The sequence below is a fragment of the Furipterus horrens genome, unplaced genomic scaffold (assembly GCF_987537825.1).
Source record: "Furipterus horrens unplaced genomic scaffold, mFurHor1.1.pri manual_scaffold_9, whole genome shotgun sequence".
Classification (NCBI taxonomy): domain Eukaryota; kingdom Metazoa; phylum Chordata; class Mammalia; order Chiroptera; family Furipteridae; genus Furipterus; species Furipterus horrens.
This window is the reverse complement of record NW_028327179.1, coordinates 58,914,240-58,934,278: the sequence shown is the minus strand read 5'-3', so window position 1 is coordinate 58,934,278 and position 20,039 is coordinate 58,914,240. Positions and strand designations below refer to the sequence as shown.

The 20,039-nt window shown below is 40.8% G+C and overlaps 1 protein-coding gene and 1 pseudogene across 2 annotated transcripts in view; one reads left to right on the top strand and one right to left on the bottom strand.

The window, feature by feature from the left end:
- The window catches only part of SUGCT (succinyl-CoA:glutarate-CoA transferase), a 1,282,463-nt gene that overhangs the window by 1,198,417 nt on the left and 64,007 nt on the right, over positions 1 to 20,039 (bottom strand). The gene's annotated exons all lie outside the window — the stretch shown is intronic.
- LOC150001828 (max-like protein X pseudogene) lies at positions 3,228 to 4,969 on the top strand (annotated as a pseudogene).

Sequence of the window (20,039 nt, the reverse complement as noted above, 5' to 3'; positions counted from 1 at the left end):
ACTGAAAGCGAAGGGATGGAAAAAAGTATTTCCAGGAAACAAACATGAATAAAAAGTGGGGGTAGCAATAATTATATCAGGTAAAACAGATTTCACAGCAAAGGTCATAAAAAAAGACAAAGAAGTACACTTCATAATAGTTAAGAAAATAACCATCAAGAAGATTTAACCCTTGTAAACATATATGCACCCAATATAGAAGCACCCAAATATATAAAAAAATCTTGGAGGACTTCAAGAAGAATATCGATAGCAACACACTCAGAGTACAAAATTTTAACATCCCATTGTCAACAATAAACAGACCTTCCAAGGAAAGAAACACCAAGGATATTGAGACATTGAACAACACACTATATCCAATGGACTTAATTGATATTTACAGAACCTTTCACCCTAGAGAAGCAAAATATCCACTCTTTTCAAGTGCACATAAAACATTTTCAAAGACAGACCACATTGTAGGACACAAAAAGCCTCAACAAATTCAAGAAAATTGAAATTATATCAAGTATCTTCTCAAGAGCACAATGCCTTGAAACTAGAAATCAACCTCAAGGAAAAAACTCAAAAATATTCAAACTCATGGACAATGAATAACATCATATTAAATAATGAATGGGTTAACAATGACATCAAGGAAGAAATCAAGACATTTCCAGAAACCAATGATAATGAATACACAACAGCCCAAAACCTATGGGACATAGTGAAAGAAGTCCTGAGAGGAAAGTTTATAGCAATAAAAAATCTAGCATGACAGCTACAAGAATGAGAGGAACAACAACAAACAAAGCCCATAGCAAGTAGAAGGAAGGAAATCATCAAGATCAAAGCAGAATTAATGACATAGAGACTAAACAAACAATTTAAAACATCAATAAAACCAGGAGCTCAATATTTGAAAAAATAAACAAAATTGACAAGCCCTTAACAAGACTCATCAAGCACAAACCCAAATAAATAAAATCAGAAATGAAAGAGAAGAAATCATAACCAATACCACAGAAACACAGAGGATTTTAAGAATTTAATATGAACTATATGAAAAGAAATCTGACAACCTAAGAGAAATGGACAAATTTTGGAAACATAGTCTTACAAATATGAATCAAGAAGCAGAAAGTCTGAATAAACCAATAACAAAAAGTGAAATTGAAGCAATAATAAAAACCTCCCAGCACACAAAAGCCCTGGGCCAGATGGCTTCACAAGAAAATTTTACCAAACATTTAGGAAAGAACTAATGCCTATCATTCTCAAATTATTACAAAAAATCCAAGAAGAGGGAAGACTCCCAAACTCTTTCTATGAGGCCTGTATTATCTTAATTCCAAAATCAAGTGTATACACAACAAAGGAAGAAAACAACAGGCCAATATCATTGATGAACATAGATATTAAATCCTCAACAAAATATTGGCAAACAGGATCCAGCAACACATTAGAAAGATCATACACCCCGATCAAGTAGGATTCAACCCAGGGATGCAAGAATGGTTTAATATTTACAAATTAATAAACCTAATACACCACACAAACAAAATGAAAGAACAATCACACTATCATAACAACATATGCTGAAAAAGCATTTGAACAAATACAACACCCATTTATGATGTAAACACTCAGAAAAATGGGAATAGAGGGAGCATACCTCTACATAATAAAGGCCATATACGAGAAAACTGAAGCCAACATCATACTCAATAAACAAAAACTGAAAGCATTCTCCCTGAGATCAGGAACAAGACAAGTCCACTCTCCTCATTCCTATTAAACATAGTGTTGGAAGTTCTAGCACAGCAATCAGACAAGGAAAAGAAATAAAAAGCATCCATATTGGAAAAGAGAAAGCAAAACTGTCATTATTTAAAGATGACATGATAGTGTACATAGAAAAAACCTATAGACTCCACGAAAAACTACTCAACATAATAAGTGAATTCGGCAAAATGGAAGGGTACAAAGTCGATATTCAGAAATCAAAAGCATTTCTGTACACCAAGAATAAAATATTAGAGACAGAAACTAGGAAAAAACCATTTACTAGAGCAACAAGAAAAATAAAGTACCTAGGAATAAACTTAACCAAAGAGATAAAAGACCTGTACTAGGAAAACTGCATAACACTAAAGAAAGAAATTAAGAATGACACAAATAAATGGAAGCACATACCATGTTTATGGATGGGAATAATCAACGTCATTAAAATGTCCACATTACCCAAAGCAATTTAAGATTCAACGCAATCCCTATTAAAATACCAGTGGCATATTTCACAGACCTAGAAAAAATACTTCACAAATTTATATGGAACCAAAAAAGACCCCGAATAGCCACAGCAATCCTAAGACAGAAGAACACCGTAGGAGGGATCACAATACCTGACATCAAACTACTATATATGAAAAGCCATTGTAATCAAAACAGTCTGGTACTAGCAGAAGAAAAGACATATAGATCAATGACACAGAATAGGGAGCCCAGAAATAAGCCCAAGTCTCTACGGTCAATAAATATTTGACAGTCCTGGCTGCTGTGGCTCAGTGGATTGAGCGTCGGCCTGCAAGCCAAGTGTCACTGGTTCAATTCACAGTCAGAACATATGACTAGGTTGCACGTCAGCTCCCCAGTTGGGGGCACAAGTGAGAGGCAACCACACAGTGATATTTCTCTCCCTCTCTTTCTCCTTTCCCCTCTCTCTAAAAATAAATAAACAAACTAATTAATTAATTTAAAAAAATTTGACAAAGGAGGAAGAAGGATAAAATGGAGTGAAAAAACCTCTTCAAGAAATGGTGCTGGGAGAACTGGACAGCAACATTCAGAAAAATGACACTACACTACCAACTTACACCATACATCAGAATAAACTTAAGATGTATAAAGGCTTAAATGTAAGCCATGATACCGTTAAACTGCTAGAGGAAAACATAGGCAGTAAAATTTCTGATATCCCACATAGCAACATTTTTACCAATATATCGCCTAGGGCAAAAGAAATAAAGAAAAGGATAAAAAAATAGGACTACATCAAATTAAACAGTTTCTGCTCAGCAAAAGAAAACATTAGCAAGATTAAAAAGGAGCCAACTCTATGGGAGAACATATTTGCCAATAATAATGAAGACAGCGTTTTATCTCCAAAATACAGAGAGAACATATATGACTCAACACCAAGAAGACAGAGAATCCAATTAAAGAATGGTCAAAGGAGGGCCCCGGAAGATGAGGCAAGACCCTCTGGTCCCCAGAGTACCCTCACCTTCCCTCTCTGGGCCTAGAGGCTTCAGAGAAGACAGCTCAGCCCCTGCGAGTGCCAAGGTGGAGTATGCCTACAGCGACAACAGTCTGGACCCCGATGATGAGGACAGTGATTACCACCAGGAGTCCTACAAGGAGTCCTACAAGGACCGGCGGCGGCGAGCACACACTCAAGCTGAACAGAAGAGGAGGGATGCCATCAAGAGAGGCTATGATGACCTTCAGACCATCGTCCCCACCTGCCAGCAGCAGGACTTCTCCATTGGCTCCCAAAAGCTCAGCAAAGCCATCGTTCTGCAGAAGACTATTGACTACATCCAGTTTTTACACAAGGAGAAGAAAAAGCAGGAGGAAGAAGTGTCCACACTACGCAAGGACGTCATGGCCCTAAAGATCATGAAAGTGAACTATGAGCAGATTGTGAAGGCACACCAGGATAACCCCCATGAGGGGGAGGACCAGGTCTCTGACCAAGTCAAGTTCAACGTGTTTCAAGGCATCATGGACTCCCTGTTCCAGTCCTTCAATGCCTCCATCTCCATGGCCAGCTTTCAGGAGCTATCAGCCTGTGTCTTCAGTTGGATTGAGGAGCACTGTAAGCCTCAGACCCTACGGGAGATCGTGATTGGCGTCCTGCACCAACTGAAGAACCAGCTTTACTGACCTGCAGAATAGCTAACAAGAGGCCTTGAGTCTCCTACTTGTTCACAGAGCCTCTGGGTTTAGGAGATTGGACTGCGACACCTTACACCAGTCAGCTGGTTTCTCCTTGATGTTTGGTTCCCTAGCCCCCTGCCCCCTCATCCTTGGGACTGGGGTGTTGTTTTCTGAAAGCTTCTGATTAATTTATTATATTGACCATAGAGCTCAAACCTACCCAGTCTTGCCCCACTCCTCCCCATAGAAATCTGCAGAATAGGGATCTGCTCTGGGCACCCCCGCCCAAGCCTCAGGTTTCAGATTTCGGCACATGATCTACACATATTTAGAAACCACTGTTTGCCTGTTTTGGTCTCTTGGATGATAACTGGCCCAAGTTTGGCCATTTTGGCAGTAGATGGACAGGAGGAAAGGATTAAGAGGAAATACTTCCACAGCTACAACAGGTGAAAGGCTGTTCATGCCTAACCTAGAGCTGTCTGATTAGCCAAAGTAAAGCCACGGCTTTCTGCCAGCTCAGGGCAGGGCTGCCAGGTGTCCTGCTCCTGCCTTCTCTTGCTCCTCTGCTGTGGACAGTAAAGAAGGAACTTCCCACCCACTCCTGCCATCTCTGTCCCCACAGGCAGTGGCACTACACAGCAAAGTCCAGTGTGACACAGCACATTAAATTTTTTATTTTTCTAAATACCAACAACACAATTTTGCTAAAGTTAAGAGTTTTAGAAAATTAGCTGGGCCTCAAAACCGCCCCCAGCAAAAGCCATGCACATGGGTCTCCACCATCTCAGTGCTGCCTGCATTTCCCCCAAGGACTTGGGGGTGGTTAGAGGCCTCCTTGGGTATATAGAACCCAGGAGAATCTGGGGTGCAGCCCTGTACTCCTTGAATGCTGTGTATAATAGTCTCTCTCTACCTTTGTCCCCCAAGCTTCCTTTTGCCTTCCCCAGGTTTGATATCTGGGAGGTTTGATTATCCAGGGGAAATTAAATATTTTTATATCAAATTATATTACAATAAATATTGCCAAAGGCTTTCCTTTAAAAAAAAAAAAAAAAAAAAGAATGGTCAAAGGACCTGAACAAACACTTCTCCAAAGAGGACATACAGAGGGCCCATAGGCACATGGAATAATGCTCAACATCCCTAGCAACCAGAGAGATGCAAATTAAAACCACAATGAGATACCATCTCACACCTGTGAAAATGGCCAACCTAAACAAATCAACATGATTTCCGGCCTGGATGGAGACCTGGACAGACATTCTGTGTCTCCCTCCACAACAAAGAAGAAATAGAACTACGTTAAATCTGGAGACAACCAGAAGATCTGGAAATCGAGCTGCGTAGAAGTCCAACAAAGATGTAAAGAAGAAATACTCATCCGGACAGGTTGAAGAGGGCAGAGAGGATGCGGTGTGGCAGCAGCAGCAGTGGCAGTGGTGGCAGCGGCAGCAGTGGCAGGCCAGTGGAGAGCACAGTCAAACATTTTACAAACTAGGAAGGGACACCTGGAGAGCGCGCCCAGCACCAGACCCAACTGCGCAGCTAATGGTCCCAGCACCGGGGAAAAAAAGCCTCATGCTTCTGACTGTGCAAACCAGTGGAGGTTTGGGTGGAGGAAGATACTGACAGTCTCCCAGCAGAATCCAATTCTTTAAAGGACACCCATGGACTAGAATGTCCACAGACCCACCCGCTCTGAGAAAGACAGCCAGGGCAACAGCTAGGGAGGTGCCAGTCCCATACAAAGTTGCAGAAGTGCCTGGAAAAGGGGCAAGTGCTGAGCAAGCGGCATTGTCCCCTCTCAGACCTCTCCCTCACAAACAGCGCCACAACATGGTGAAAAGGGTTGCCCTCTCCTGACGTATAACTAAGGCCCGCCCCTTGAAACATAACAGGAGCGACAGCTCTATCTAAGACACAGAGGCAAACAAACACAGGAGCCTGTCAAGATGAGGAGACAGAGAATTATGGCCCAAAAGAGGGAACAGAACAAGGTTCCAGTGGGAGAAATAAGTGATGAGGAGATAGTCAACCTAACAAATGAGGGGATAGCCAAGCTAACAGATGAAGAGTTCAAAACACTGGTGATAAAGATGCTCACAGGCTTGACAGATATGCTTAAGTATGGCAGATGCATAAGGGAAGACATGAAAGCTATGCTAAATAAAAGGAAGAAAAATCCACACAAAGCCAATGGTGAAGGGACTGAAACCAGGGTTCAGATCAATGATTTGGAACATAAGGAAGAAAAAAACAGTCAACCAGTACAAAATGAAGAAACAAGAATTGAAAAAAATGAGGAGAGGTGTAGGAACCTCTGGGAAAACTTTAAATGTCCCAACATCTGAACCATAGGGGTGCCAGAAGGAGAAGAGAAAGAGTAAAAAATTGAAAACTTATGTCAGAAAATAATGAAGCAAAACTCTCCAAATTTGGGGGAGGAAATAGACATACAAGTCCAGGAACCAAACAGTGTCCCAAAAAAGCTAGACCCAAAGAGGACCACACCCAGACGCATCATAATTAAAATGCCAAAGATGAAAGATAAAGAGACAATCTTAAAAGCAGCAAGAGAAAGCCAAGAGTTTCCTACAAAGGAGTGCCTATAAGACTATCAGCTAATTTCTCAAAAAAAAACATTGCAGAAAAGGAGGGACTGGCAAGAAGTATTCAAGGTGATGTAAAGCAAGGACCTACATCTAAGATTACTCTATTCAGCAAAGCTATCATTTGGAATGGAAGGGTAAATAAAATGCTTCCCAGACGAAGTAAAGCTAAAGGAGTCTATCATCACCAAGCTATTATATGAAATGTCAAGGGGATTTACTTAAGAAAAAGATCAACATTATGAACACTAAAATGACAACAAATTTATAATTATCAACAACTGAATCTAAAAGATAACAAAATCCAATTCTAAGCAAACCAGAATAGGAATAGAATCATAGGTATGGGGATCATTTGGAGGGTTATCATCTGAGAGGGAAAATGGGATGAATTGGGGAAATAGTGCAGGGATTAAGAAGCATAATTGGTTGTTACAAAATAGACAGGGGGAAGTTAAGAATAATATAGGAAAGAGTGAAGCCAAAGAATTTATGTGCACAGCCTGTGGACATGAAATAAGGAATGTGGGATTGCTGGAGAGAAGGGTGGTACTGGGCAGAGAGGAGCAAAGGAAAAAAACTGGGTCTACTGTAACAAAATAATCAATAAAATATACTTTAAAAAATCCACGAACAAGTGCTTGTGAGGATGTGGATAAAGGGAATCCTAGTGCACTGTTGGTGGGAATGCAGACTGGTACAGCCACTATGGAAAACAATACAAAATTTCCTCAAAAAGCCAAAAATGGAACTAGCTTTTGATCCAGTGATTCCATTGCTAGAATTATACCCAAAGAATCTTGAAACACCAATTAAAAGGAGTTATGCACCTCTGTGTTCATAGCAGCACTATTTATGACAGCCAAATGCTAGAAACAGCCTAAGTGCCCATCAGGAGATGAGTGGATCAAAAAACTGTGGTACATTAAAAAAAGATAAAAAATAAAAAATAAACCTGTGGTATATTTACACAATGGAATACTACACAGCAGAAAGAAAGAAGGAACTCCTACCATTTGCTACAGCATGAATGAACTTGAGAGTGTTATGCTAAGTTAAATAAGGCAGGTGGTGAAAGATAAGTATCATATGATCTCATCTAATACAGGAAACTAATGAACAAAACAAACAAACAAGCAAAATAGAACCAGAGACATGTAAACAGGAAACAGACAGACAGTGACCACAGGGGAGGGTAGAGGGGGAGAAGCTGGTAAAGATGGGGAAGGGGCTAGTCAAGGAACTAGTGTGAATGACCCATGGACACGGAAACCTTAATGGAGATAGACTGTGGGAGAAGGGGGTGGTGGGTGGAGCATGGGAGAGCAAGGGGGAAATATGGGACAACTGTACTAGATAAATAATAAAATATAAATTTAAAGAAATGATATAAAGTTGCATGCCACACACAAAAAATCTATGAACGTTAAAATGACAACAAAGTCACAATTATAAACAACAGAATCTAAAAAATAAAGTCAAAAACAAACTAAGCAAACAACCAAAATAGGAACAGAATCATAGGTATGGGGATCATTTGGAGGGTTATCAGCTCAGAGGGGAAGGAGAGAAATGTGGAAATGGTGCGAGTATTAAGAAGAATAATTAGTAGGTACAAAATAGATAGGGGGATATTAAGATTTGTATAGTAAATGGTGAATCCAAAGAACTTATATGCACAATCCATGGACAGAACTAAGTGGACTGCTGAAAGGAAGGGTGGTACTGGATGGAGGGCAGCAAAGGGAAGAAAAAAAATTGGGAGAACTGTAACAGCATAATCAATAAAATATACTTTAAAAATAAAATAAAACAGTACATCTAAAAAATAGTTAGATCTAGTGGTAACATGTCATCTACTATGTATCGAACCTGTCTTTCACATTGATTCAACAGAGTAATGATCACTGGACTCTTCATTCTGTTTAAAATAATAACACTCACTGAAACATTGCAGTTATAGTTTACTTAATAGGAAAATACCACTACAGAAATATTTACACTGTGAAAAGCACTATTTACACCAAAGTTGTATGTCATAGTCAAAGTATTAAATTATCTCAACCTAAATGCACAGAAACAGGAGTATTTCGGTTATTATTTTGGGTAATAAATATTTCAAAAATAGTATGTTTTGTAGTTTTTATATTATAACAAGATTTTCAGGTATCTATTTAAGATAAATTTATTGAAATATAAGGAGTCAAGTTTTTGCTTACTTCTTTTTTCAAATCTTCTTAAATGTAGTCATTTTCCTTCCTATCTTAGGAAAAACCCTAAGGCAAAATTATTATAACTGTACATTTACTTCATTGTTCATGCTCTTTTGGTACTTTAAAGTAATGAAAACTGTATAGTGCTATGGATGAACTATAGAAGAAATAACAAATTAGGTCAACTATTCACTAACCCTAGGTTATCTCTGAAAGTATATTTGTAAAATATAAACATAATACTTACACTTACCATTATCTAAAAAATGTGGAATGCAGAAAAAATGGCAGCTATTAAAAACTTTTTAGAGAACTTCTGGCCAAAATGGAGGCCTACATAGACACACTGTGTCTCCCTCCACAAATAAGAAAAAAAACTACCTCAAAATTAGAGACAACTAAAGTTCCAGAAAACCGAGCTGCATAGAAGTCCAACAAACAAAGATAAAAAGAAGAAATACCCATCCAGACAGGAAGGAGGGGCAGAGCCAGGATGGAGAGGAAGTGGTATGGCAGCGCAGCAGCATCAGGCCAGCAGAAAGCACAGTCATACATTTTAAAAAGTAAGGAGGGACACCGGGGGAACACTTCCAGTTCCAGACCAGACTGCGCAGCTACAGTTCCAGCACGAGGGAAAATAAAGCCTCATTCTTCTGTGAAAACCAGTGGGGGTTGGGGCGGAGGAAGAAACTGCTGGTCTCTCAGCAGAGTCCACTTGTTTAAAGGGCCCCATGGTCCTAGAATGTCCACAGACCACCCACTCTGGGAACAACAGCCAGGGCAACAGCTAGAGGGGCACCAGTCCCATATGGGAAGCAGATGAAATGCCTGGAAAAGGAGCAAGTGCTGAGCAAGCTGCATTGCTCCCTCTCAGAACCCTCCTCCACAGACAGTGCAACAATGTGGTGAACAGGTCACCCTGGACTGACAAAATCTAAGGCTCCACCCCTTACTATATAACAGTTGGGACAGCTCTAGCTAAGACTCAGAGTCAAATAAACAAGAAAGCCTGACAAGGTTAGGAAACAAAGATGTATGGTCCAAAAGAAGGAACAGATCAAGGCTCCAGTAGGAGAACTAAGCCACAAGGAGACAGCCAACATAACAGAAGAGGAGTCAGCCTGTTACTGCTACAGAGGCGAGATTGAACACTTTGAAGCGGTGTATAAAGTAAGCAAAGGACTTTAATAATGGCCAGGAGTTGGGCAGACCCTGAGCTGGTCTCTAACATGCTCCAACCTACAATGGAGTCTAAACACTGGGTTATTATACTGATTAGGCCTCCTTTGTTTCTTCTTTGGCGGGAAACAGCCTTAGGAAGAGGGGGCTGGGCAGTAACAGGAACAGAAATTCGCAAGGCTATAAAGTTATCTCCGGCAGCAGCATAGCTTTTCAGCCAGGAAATAATTCTTTGTGAAGCTGTTTATTTTCAAAGGGCTAGATATTCTGTAAAGTATAACTTTTACAAATGTTATAAACCAGACACAAGTAAATGGAAGGTGACAGAGGCTGAGGTGCTTTTAGCTTGTAAATCACCAATTGCTACACTTTTTTCTACATTTCTTTTTTCAAGATTTTTTAGCAAGTCCTTGCTACTTTTTACAAAGAACATCTGAAACCCCTACATATTTACATATTTAGCAGACCTTTGAAACTTTTTACAGGGAATATTTGGTGCCCCTACAAGCCAATCTAACAGATGTAAAGTTCAAAACACTAGTGTTAAAGTTGCTCACAGGCTTGAAAGACATGGCAAACACATGAGGGAAGAAGTAAAGGCTATGCTAAATGAAACGAAGAAAAATCCACACACAATCAATGGTGAAGGGAAGGAAACTGGGGTTCAAATAAATGATTTGGAATATAAGGAAGAAAAAAAACAGTCAACCAGTACAAAATGAGGAAACAAGAATTGAAAAAAAACGAGGAGAGGCTTAGGAACCTCTGGGATAACGTTAAATGTGCCAAAATCCGAATTATAGAGGTCCCAGGAGAACAGAAAGAGCAAGAAATTGAAAGCTTATGTGAAAAAATAATGAAGGAAAACTTCCAAAATTTGGCAAAGGAAATAGATATACAAGTCCAGGAAGCATAGACTCCAAACAGGCTAGACCCAGGGAGGACCACACCCAGACACATGATAATTAAAATGGCAAAAGTTAAAGATAAAGAGAGTCTTAAAACCAGCAAGAGAAAAGCAGAGTTACCTACAAAGGGGTTCCTATAAGACTATCTGCTGATTTCTCAAAAGAAACTTTGAAGGCAAGAAGGGACTGGCAAGAAGTATTCAAGGTGATGAAAAGCAAGGACCTACAACCAAGATTACTCTATCCAGCAAAGCTATCATTTAGAATGGAAGGTCAGATAAAGTGCTTCCCAGAGAAGGTGAAGCTAAAGGAGTTCATCATCACCAAGCCATTATTATATGAAATGTTAAAGGGAGTTACTTAGGACAAAGAAGATCAAAACTATGAACATTAAAATAACAACAAACTCACAACTATCAACAACTGAATCTAAAAAATAAAAACAAAATCCAACTAAGCAAACCAGAATAGGAACAGAATCATAGGTATGGGGATCACTTGAAGGTTTATCTGCTGGGAGGGGGAAGTGGGAGAGATGGGGAAATAGTGCAGCAATTAAGAAGCATAATTGGTTGACAAATAGACAGGAGGAAGTTAAGAATAATATAGGAAAGGGTGAAGCCAACAAACTTATATGCACAACTCATGGATATGAACTAAGATTGATGGAGGGAAGGGGGGTACTGGGCACAGGGGAGCAAAGGGGAAAGAAAAATAGAACTACTACTGTAACAACATAATCAATAAAATATACTTAAAAATTTTTTAAATTAAAAAAAAAGAAAATAGATACTTTCTTCCCTTGTCTTCCAGGATGTTCTCTCCCCCACCTCATTAACAATTCCTTCTCAACCCTTTTCACTGTTCTTGTCAGTTCCCAAATAGCTAGTCACTGTAGTACAGTTTTCCCTCACTTATTGTGGGTATTACGTTCTAGACACCCCTGCAAAGTAGGAACCTTACATTTATTCTACACTCTTAAACCTACGTAACTTTAACAACATATGTATTCAGCACGGCAAAATCCCACGATATAGCAAAAAATCCGCGATAACTAAATATAATATTTTTTTAAAATCCTGCAATACAGTGAGGTTGCAATAAGTGAACCGCGATATAGAGAGGGACTACTGTACACCAGGCTCAGCCCCTTTAACTCTCCTTTATCTACACTCACTCACTAAATGATCATACCCAGGCTTCAAATGCCATTTAGTTGATCATAACTATCAAATTTTACATTTTCCCTCAACTTCTGACTCTTAGACCCAGTCCCTTACTCTATAGCTCCACCTTGATATCTAATAGCATCTCAAAATGAGTCACACTTGACGTCCAAACTTTCAAAACACCAAACTTTTCACATATTCCCAACCAAACCTTCTTTCCATAGTCTTCCTCAACTCAGTAAATAGCAGTTCCATTGTTCTAACAGCTGAAGCCAAAACCGTAGTCATCCTTAACTCACTGTTTCCTAGACACATCAAATGTATCTGAAAATCTTATCCCCCTTTATCTTGAAAACATATTCATAATCTTATCACTCTTCAACTACCTCTACCACTACTACCCTTATTTACACCACCATCATCACTAAACTGGAATACTGCAATAGCTCCTCTTCACCCCATCCCTCTTGCCCAGTTTTATTCCTCTCTTTAGCCCTTATCACTACCAAACTCAATTTTGAAAAACACAAAGAACATACATGTTGACTATCTTTCCAATGTAGAACTTAAATCTCCTTGAGAGCTTAAATATGCTTTGTTCACTGCCATATCCCAAAACTTTAGAATAATGCCTATCAGGGAGTTTGCAATCAAGATGGTAGAGTAGGTAAATGTTGTGCTGACCTCCTCCTATGACCACATCAAAATAAAATCAAATTAGAACAATCAACCTGGAAAAGTAAAGACTAACTGAATAGAAATCCTATAACAAAGGATATAAAGATGTAACATCAAGACTTATAAAAATTTCCGGCCTTGATGGATGTCTAGACAGACATGATGTGTCTCTCTCCACAGCTAAGAAGGAATACAACTACCTCAAAACTAGAGACAACCAGAAGTTCCAGAAAATCGAGCTGCATGAAAATGCAACAAATAAAGACATAAAGAAGAAATACTCATCCAGACAGGTAGGAGGGGCGGAGTGGGGCCAGAGATGACGCAGTGTGGTGGTGGCAGCAGCAGCAGCAGCAGCAGCAGCAGCAGAGGAAGGCCAGTCACACGTTTTAAAAAGTCAGGAGAAACACCTGCAGAGAGCTCCCAGCACCACACCAGACTGCACAGCTCACAGTCCCAGCATCAGGGAAAATAAAGCCCCATTGTTTCTGACTGTGCAAACCAGTAGGGGGTTGGAATGAGGAAGAAACTGCCGATCTCTCAGCCGAGTCCACTTGTTTAAAGGACCCCCATGGTCATAGAATGTATGCAGACCCACGCACTCTGAAAAAGACAGGGCAACAGCTAGAGAGGCGCCACTCCCATACTTGGAAGTGGGAGAAGTGCCTGGAAAAGGGGCAAGTGCTGAGCAATCAACATTGTTCCCTCTCAGACCCCTCCTCCACAGACAGCACCACAACATGGTGAAACGAGTTGCCCTGTACTGACGAATACCTAAAGCTCTGCCCCTCAGGACGTAACAAGTGTTACAGCTCTACCTAAGACACAGAGGCAAACAAACACAGGAGCCTGTCATGTTGAGGGGACAGAGAATTATGGTCCAAAAAGTGAAACAGACCAAGGTTCCAGTGGGAGAACTAAGAGATGAGGAGACAGCCAACATAACAGACACAGAATTAAAAAACACTGGTGATAAAGATGCTCACAGGCCTGATAGATAAGCTTAAGTATGGAAAATGCAGAAAGAAGGAAGTGAAGGCTATTCTAAATGAAAGGAAGGAAAATCCACATGAAACCAATGGTAAAGGGACTGAAATCAGGGTTCAGATGAATAATTTAAAAAATAAGGAAGAAAAAAACAGTCAGCCAGTACAGAATGAGGAAACAAGAATTGAAATAAAGGAGGAGAGGCTTGGGAACCTCTGGGACAACTTTAAATGTGCCAACATCCAAACAACAGGGGTGCCAGAAGGAGAAGAGGAAGAGCAAGAAATTGAAAACTTATCTAAGAAAATAATGAAGGAAAACTCCCCAAATTTGGCAAAGGGAATAGACATACAAGTCCAGGAAGCACAAAGAGTCCCAAACAAGCTAGACCCGAAGAGGACCACACCAAGACACATCATAATTAAAATGCCAAAGGTTCAAGATTAAGAGAGAATCTCAAAAGCAGCAAGAGAAAAGCAGAGAGTTACCAACAAAGGGGTGCCTCTAAGACTCTCAGCTAATTTCTCAAAATAAAGTTTGCAGGCAAGAAAGGACTGGCAAGAAGTATTCGAGGTGATAAAAATCAAGGACTTATAACCAAGATTACTCTAACCAGCAAAGCTATCATTTAGAAAGGAAGGGCAGAGGAAGTGCTTCTAAGACAAGGTAAAGCTTAAGGAGCTCATCATCACTAAGCTATTATTATATGAAATATCTAAGGGAGTAACTTAAGAAAAATAAAATCAAAATTATGAACATTAAAATGACAACAAACTCACAACTATCAACAACTGAATCTAAAAAATAAAAACAAAATCCAATTCTAAGCAAACCAGAATAGGAACAGAATCATAGGTATGGAGATCATTTGGAGGGTTATCAGCTGGAAAGGGGAAGGAGGAGGAATGGGTAAATGGTAAAGGGATTAAGAAACATAATTGGTTGGTACAAAATAGACAGGGGGAAGTTAAGGATAATATAGGAAAGAGTGAAGCCAAGTAAGTTATATGCACAACCCATGGACATGAAATAAGGGGTGTGGGATTACTGGAGGGAAGGGGGTTACTGGGCAGAGGGAAGCAAAGGGAAAAAACTTGGGACTACTGTAACAACATAACCAATAAAATATACTTAAGGAAAAAAAAAGACCCGTAAAAGGGACACAGATGTGAAATAGGCTGGGCTACCACACACATGTGGCAGCTGAGAATCTGGAGGCATATCACAGCTGCAGAGGCTCCCCCTGAGGAGCAAAGACTCCTAGGCCCACACTGGGTTCTGCAGCCTGGAACACCAGTGCCAGGAACATCTTGCTGTGAAAATCAGTAGGAATTCAGTCCATCAGGTGATATGAAAGACTTCTGGAAACCCAAGCATGTTCTTAAAGGGCACATGTACAAACTAACTCACTTGCAGGCACACACTCTGGGCTCCAACAAAGGGACAGAGGCTCAGGAGGTGCCTGAAACATATAGGGGAAAACTACTATGTGGCTTTAGGCAAAGTCTGGAGGGACAGTCGCCATCTCTTCTGTGTTGAGTTCTCCCCACAAAAGGCCAAAACTGAACCTGCATTAATCTGGTGATCACCATTCACCACACCTTGGTGACTCCGTAACATCCTGTCTTACCCAACTCAAGTACCACCTGAGACTCTTTCAGTGGCTTAGCCTTACAGACAGCTGGCAGAAAACAGCAGACCTTGGGGTGCCTAGTGTCTTTTGCTACTTAGGCCCCTTGCCCAGTACTGGTGTGAGCCAGCTTGGGTTACCAGTGTGGCCTCACCCACATGCCCAGCATAGGCAGCTACCAAATGCAGATCACTTTATAGTTCCTACCAGGTAGGATAAGGCCAATCACAGGCAGCAGCTGACCTTGGCCTGTACTGGAATCCCTCCTGAGAGGCTCCAAAACTAACAAACCTGGTGGCCATCTTCAGACCACAACAGAGCACCAGCTAATTAGCTTCACAAGCAGCACACCCAAAGGGTTGTCTCAGGAGACACTAGACCTCACTGGGGCAAACCCCATTCATGGGGTCAGCCCCCACACAGCAGTTCATATGCCGCCCCTTATAGCATAGGAGGTGTGACAGCCCTGCCCAGGAAGCAAAGGTAAACACAAAATGGTCAGGATGGAACAGATCATGAGAGAGATCCCAGTGATGCAGATGACCAGACAGCAAATATCTAATCTAATGGATCAGCAGATAGGAAATCTTTCTGAGGCTCAGTTCAGAGCTATAGTTACAAGACAGCTTACAGACCTAACATCACATCTTAAACAAGACAGGGAAGAAATGAAGGTTAGTCCTGCTGAAATGAACAAAAATACATATGAAACTAGTGGTGAGGGCAAGAAAACCAGGGATCCAATCAACAATTGGAACACAGGAAAGGAACGAACAGTCAACCAGTGCAGAAAGAGGAAACAAAAAGTGAGGAAAATGAGGAGAGGCTCAGAAACTTATCAGACAACTATAAGCGGGCCAACATCCAAATCACAGGGCTGCCAGAAGGTGAAGAAGAAGAACTAGAAATTGAAAAATTATGTGAAAAAATAATGAAGCACAACTTCCTGAACTTGTGGAAGGAAATAGATTTACAGGTCCAGGAAGCACAGAGAGTTTCAAAAAACTGAACCCAGGGAAGACCACACCAAGACACATTATAATCAAATTGTCAAAAATTAAAACTAAAGAGAGATTCTTAAAAGCAGCAAGAGAGGACTTCCGGCCAAGATGGAGGCTTAGACGGACACGCTAGGTCTCCCTCTACAACTATAGAGGAATACAACTACTTCAAAACAAAGGATAACTAGAAATTCCAGAAAATAAAACTACACGGAAGTCCAACATATGAAGTTATAAACCAGCGGTGCCATTTGGGCAGGTAAGAGTTAAAAAAGGCAGTGCTGTTTGCGGTCGCACCCGGAGCGGCGGGCAGCAAGGAGTCCCGGCAGGCAGCGAGGAGTCCCGGCAGCCAAGCCCCTGGCGGTGCGCGACCCCAGCGAGGAGTCCCGGCGGCCAGGCCCCTGGCGGTGCGCGACCCCGGCGAGGAGTCCCGGCGGCCAAGCCCCTGGCGGTGCGCGACTCCGGCGCTGGGGAGAGTGGCCACCGCATCGCCTTGAACAGTGAGGCCCAGGGGGGCGGGAGGACGGATCCCGGTCTCCTAGCTGAATAACTGTGTGAATCCATCTTGGACCCCCGCCGCCAAAGAAAGCACCACAGGGCTGTGAAATAGGTCGCGGACAGGCAGGCACCGGTCGCTAATTTGTGATGCGTACACAGGCACTGCCCCTGACAGCCAGCCCAAGAAAACAAAACGCATCTGTCAAAATGAGGCAGGCAACTGTAGAAATACCGGTAACACAACTCACCAGGCAGCAGATAGAGAACCTGACAGATGAACAGATAAGAAACCTGTCAGAGGCTCAGTTCTGGGCCATTGTTATCAGGTGGCTTACAGAATTCACAAAAGAGCAGGAAAAAGATATGAAAGAAGCGAAAAACTTTCATAACGAAAGGAACAAAACCGCACACGAGACAGAAGGAAAGGAAATAAAATCCAGAGTTCATTTCAACAAACTGGAATATGGAGAAGGAACAAGCAGTCAACTAATGCAGCGAGAGGAAATGGGAAGCAACAATGAAAGGATCAGAAACCTCTGGGACAGCTATAAAAGGCCCAACATAAGAATCATTGGTTTGCCAGAGAATGAGGAAGATGAACTAGAACTTGAAAAATTGAGTGAAAATATAATAAAGGAGAACTTCCCAGACTTGGGGAAGGGAATAGACCTGCAGGTCCAGGAAGCAAGGAGAGTTCCCAAGAGACTGGACCCAGGGAGAACCACTCCAAGACACATTATAATCAAAATGTCAAAAATTAAAGATAAAGAGAGAATCTTAAAAGCAGCAAGAGAGAAGAAAAGAATTATGTACAAAGGGGTCCCAATTAGACTATCAGCTGACTTCTCAAGGGAAACCCTACAGGCAAGAAGAGACTGGCAAGAAATATTCAAAGTAATGAAAATCCAAAACCTACAACCACGAATACTCTATCCAGCGAAATTATCATTCAGAATAGAAGGACAGAGAAAGTGTTTCCAGGACAAAATAAAACTGAAAGAGTTCATTAGATCCAAACCACTGTTATATGAGATGTTAAAGGGACTGGTTTAAAAAAAAAACAGAAGCTAGGGAGATGAAACAAAGGCAAACTAAATAGGCAACAAGAGTGGAAGAGGAACTGTGGGTACGGGAAGCATATTGGGGGGAGGTCAACAGGGAGGGGGAATGGGGAAAGGGAGGGAGATGATATAGGAATTGGGGATCAAGGTAGGAGGGAATGGAATAGACGGAGAGAGGTTGGGAGGAACTGTATGCACAACTAATGGACATAATCTAAAAGGGGGGGACAACTGGAGGGAGGGGGGCCACCGGGTGGAGGGGAGCAGAGGGAAGGGAAATTGGCACAAATGTAATAATTTAATCAATAAAACACATTAAATCTGAAAAAAAAAAGCAGCAAGAGAGAAGAAGAGAATTACGTACAAAGGGGTCCTGATAAGACTATCGGCTGATTTCTCAAAAGGAACTGCAGACAAGAAGAGACTGGCAAGAAATAGCCAAAGGAATAAAAAGCAAAAACCTACAACCACAATTACTCTATCGAGCGAAGCTGTCATTCAGAATAGAAGGGCAGAGAAAGTGCTTCCAGGACAAAGTAAAACTGAAGGAGTTCATCAGATCCAAACCACTGTTATATGAAATGTTAAAGGGACTTGTTTAGGAGAAAGTGGATCAAAACTATGAACATTGAAATGAAAACTGTATCACAACAACCAACAACAGAAGCTAGAGAATCGAGACAAAGGCAAACTAAGTAGACAACGAGAATGGGAAAAGAACTATAGGTATGGGGAACATTTTGCGGGAGGTGGGCAGGGACAGGGATGAGGGGAAAGAAAGGGAGATGGTACAGGAATTAAGAAGCAGAGTAGGAGGGAGTGGAGTAGATAGAAAGATGTTGAGAAGAACTATATGCACAACCATCGGGCATGGACTAAGAAGAGGGGGACAACTGGAGGGAGGCTGGTCACTGGGTGGAGGGGAACAAAGGGAAAAGAAATTGGGACAACTGTTACAGCATAATCAATAAGCATATTAAAAAAAGAAAAAGAAAAGAAAACCCTATACATTCCACGAAATCGTTACTCTACCTAATAAGTGAATTTGGCAAAATAGAAGAGTACAAAGTCAATATTCAGAAATCAAAGGCATTTCTGTATACCAACAATATATATCAGAGATAGAAACCAGAAAAAAATCCCATTTATTGTAGCAACAAGAAAAATAAAGTACCTAGGAATAAACTTAACCAAGGAGGTAAAAGACCTGTACTCAGAAAACTATGTAATACTGAAGAAAGAAATTATGGAAGATACAAATAAATGGAAGCATATACCTAGTTCATGGATGGGAAGAATCAACATCATTAAAATGTCCATACTACCCAAAGAAATTTATAGATTCAACACAATCCCTATTAAAATACCAATAACATATTTCACAAACCTAGAACAAATACTTCAAAAATGTATATGGAACCAAAAAAGATACAGCAATCTTGAGGTGGAAGAATACAATACATGATATCAAACGATACTACAGGCCACTGTAATCAAAACAGTCTGGTACCAGTATAAGAATAGACATATAGATCAATGGAACAGAATAGAGAGCCAAGAAATAAACCCAGGTCTATATGGTCAACTAATATTTGACAAAGGGGGTAGGAACATAAAATGGAGTGAAAAGAAATGGTGCTGGGAGAATTGGACAGGGACACGAAAAAAGAAAGAAAGAAAGAAAGAAACTAGACCACCAGTTTACACCAAACACCAGAATTAACTCAAGATGAATCAAAGACTTAAATGTAAGTTGCGACACCATACAAGTCCCAGAGGAAAACATAGGCAGGAAAATTTCATATATCCCACGTAGCAATATTTTCACTGATAGATCTCCTAAGGCAGGGGAAATGAAAAAATAAACAAATGGGACTACATCAACTAAAGAGTGTCTGCTCAGCAAAAGAGAAGAGCAGCAAGATGAAAAGGGATCCAACCATACGGGAAAACATGTTTGCCAATGATACCTCAGACAAGGGATTGATCTCCAAAATATATAAAGAACTCATACGATTAAACACCAAGAAGACAGACAACCCAATTAAAAAATGGGCATAGGACCTGAATGAATACTTCTCCAAAGAGGACATACAGAAGGTCCATAGGCATATGAAAGAACGCTCAACATCACTAGCCATCAGAGATGCAAATAAAAACCACAATGAGATACCGCTTC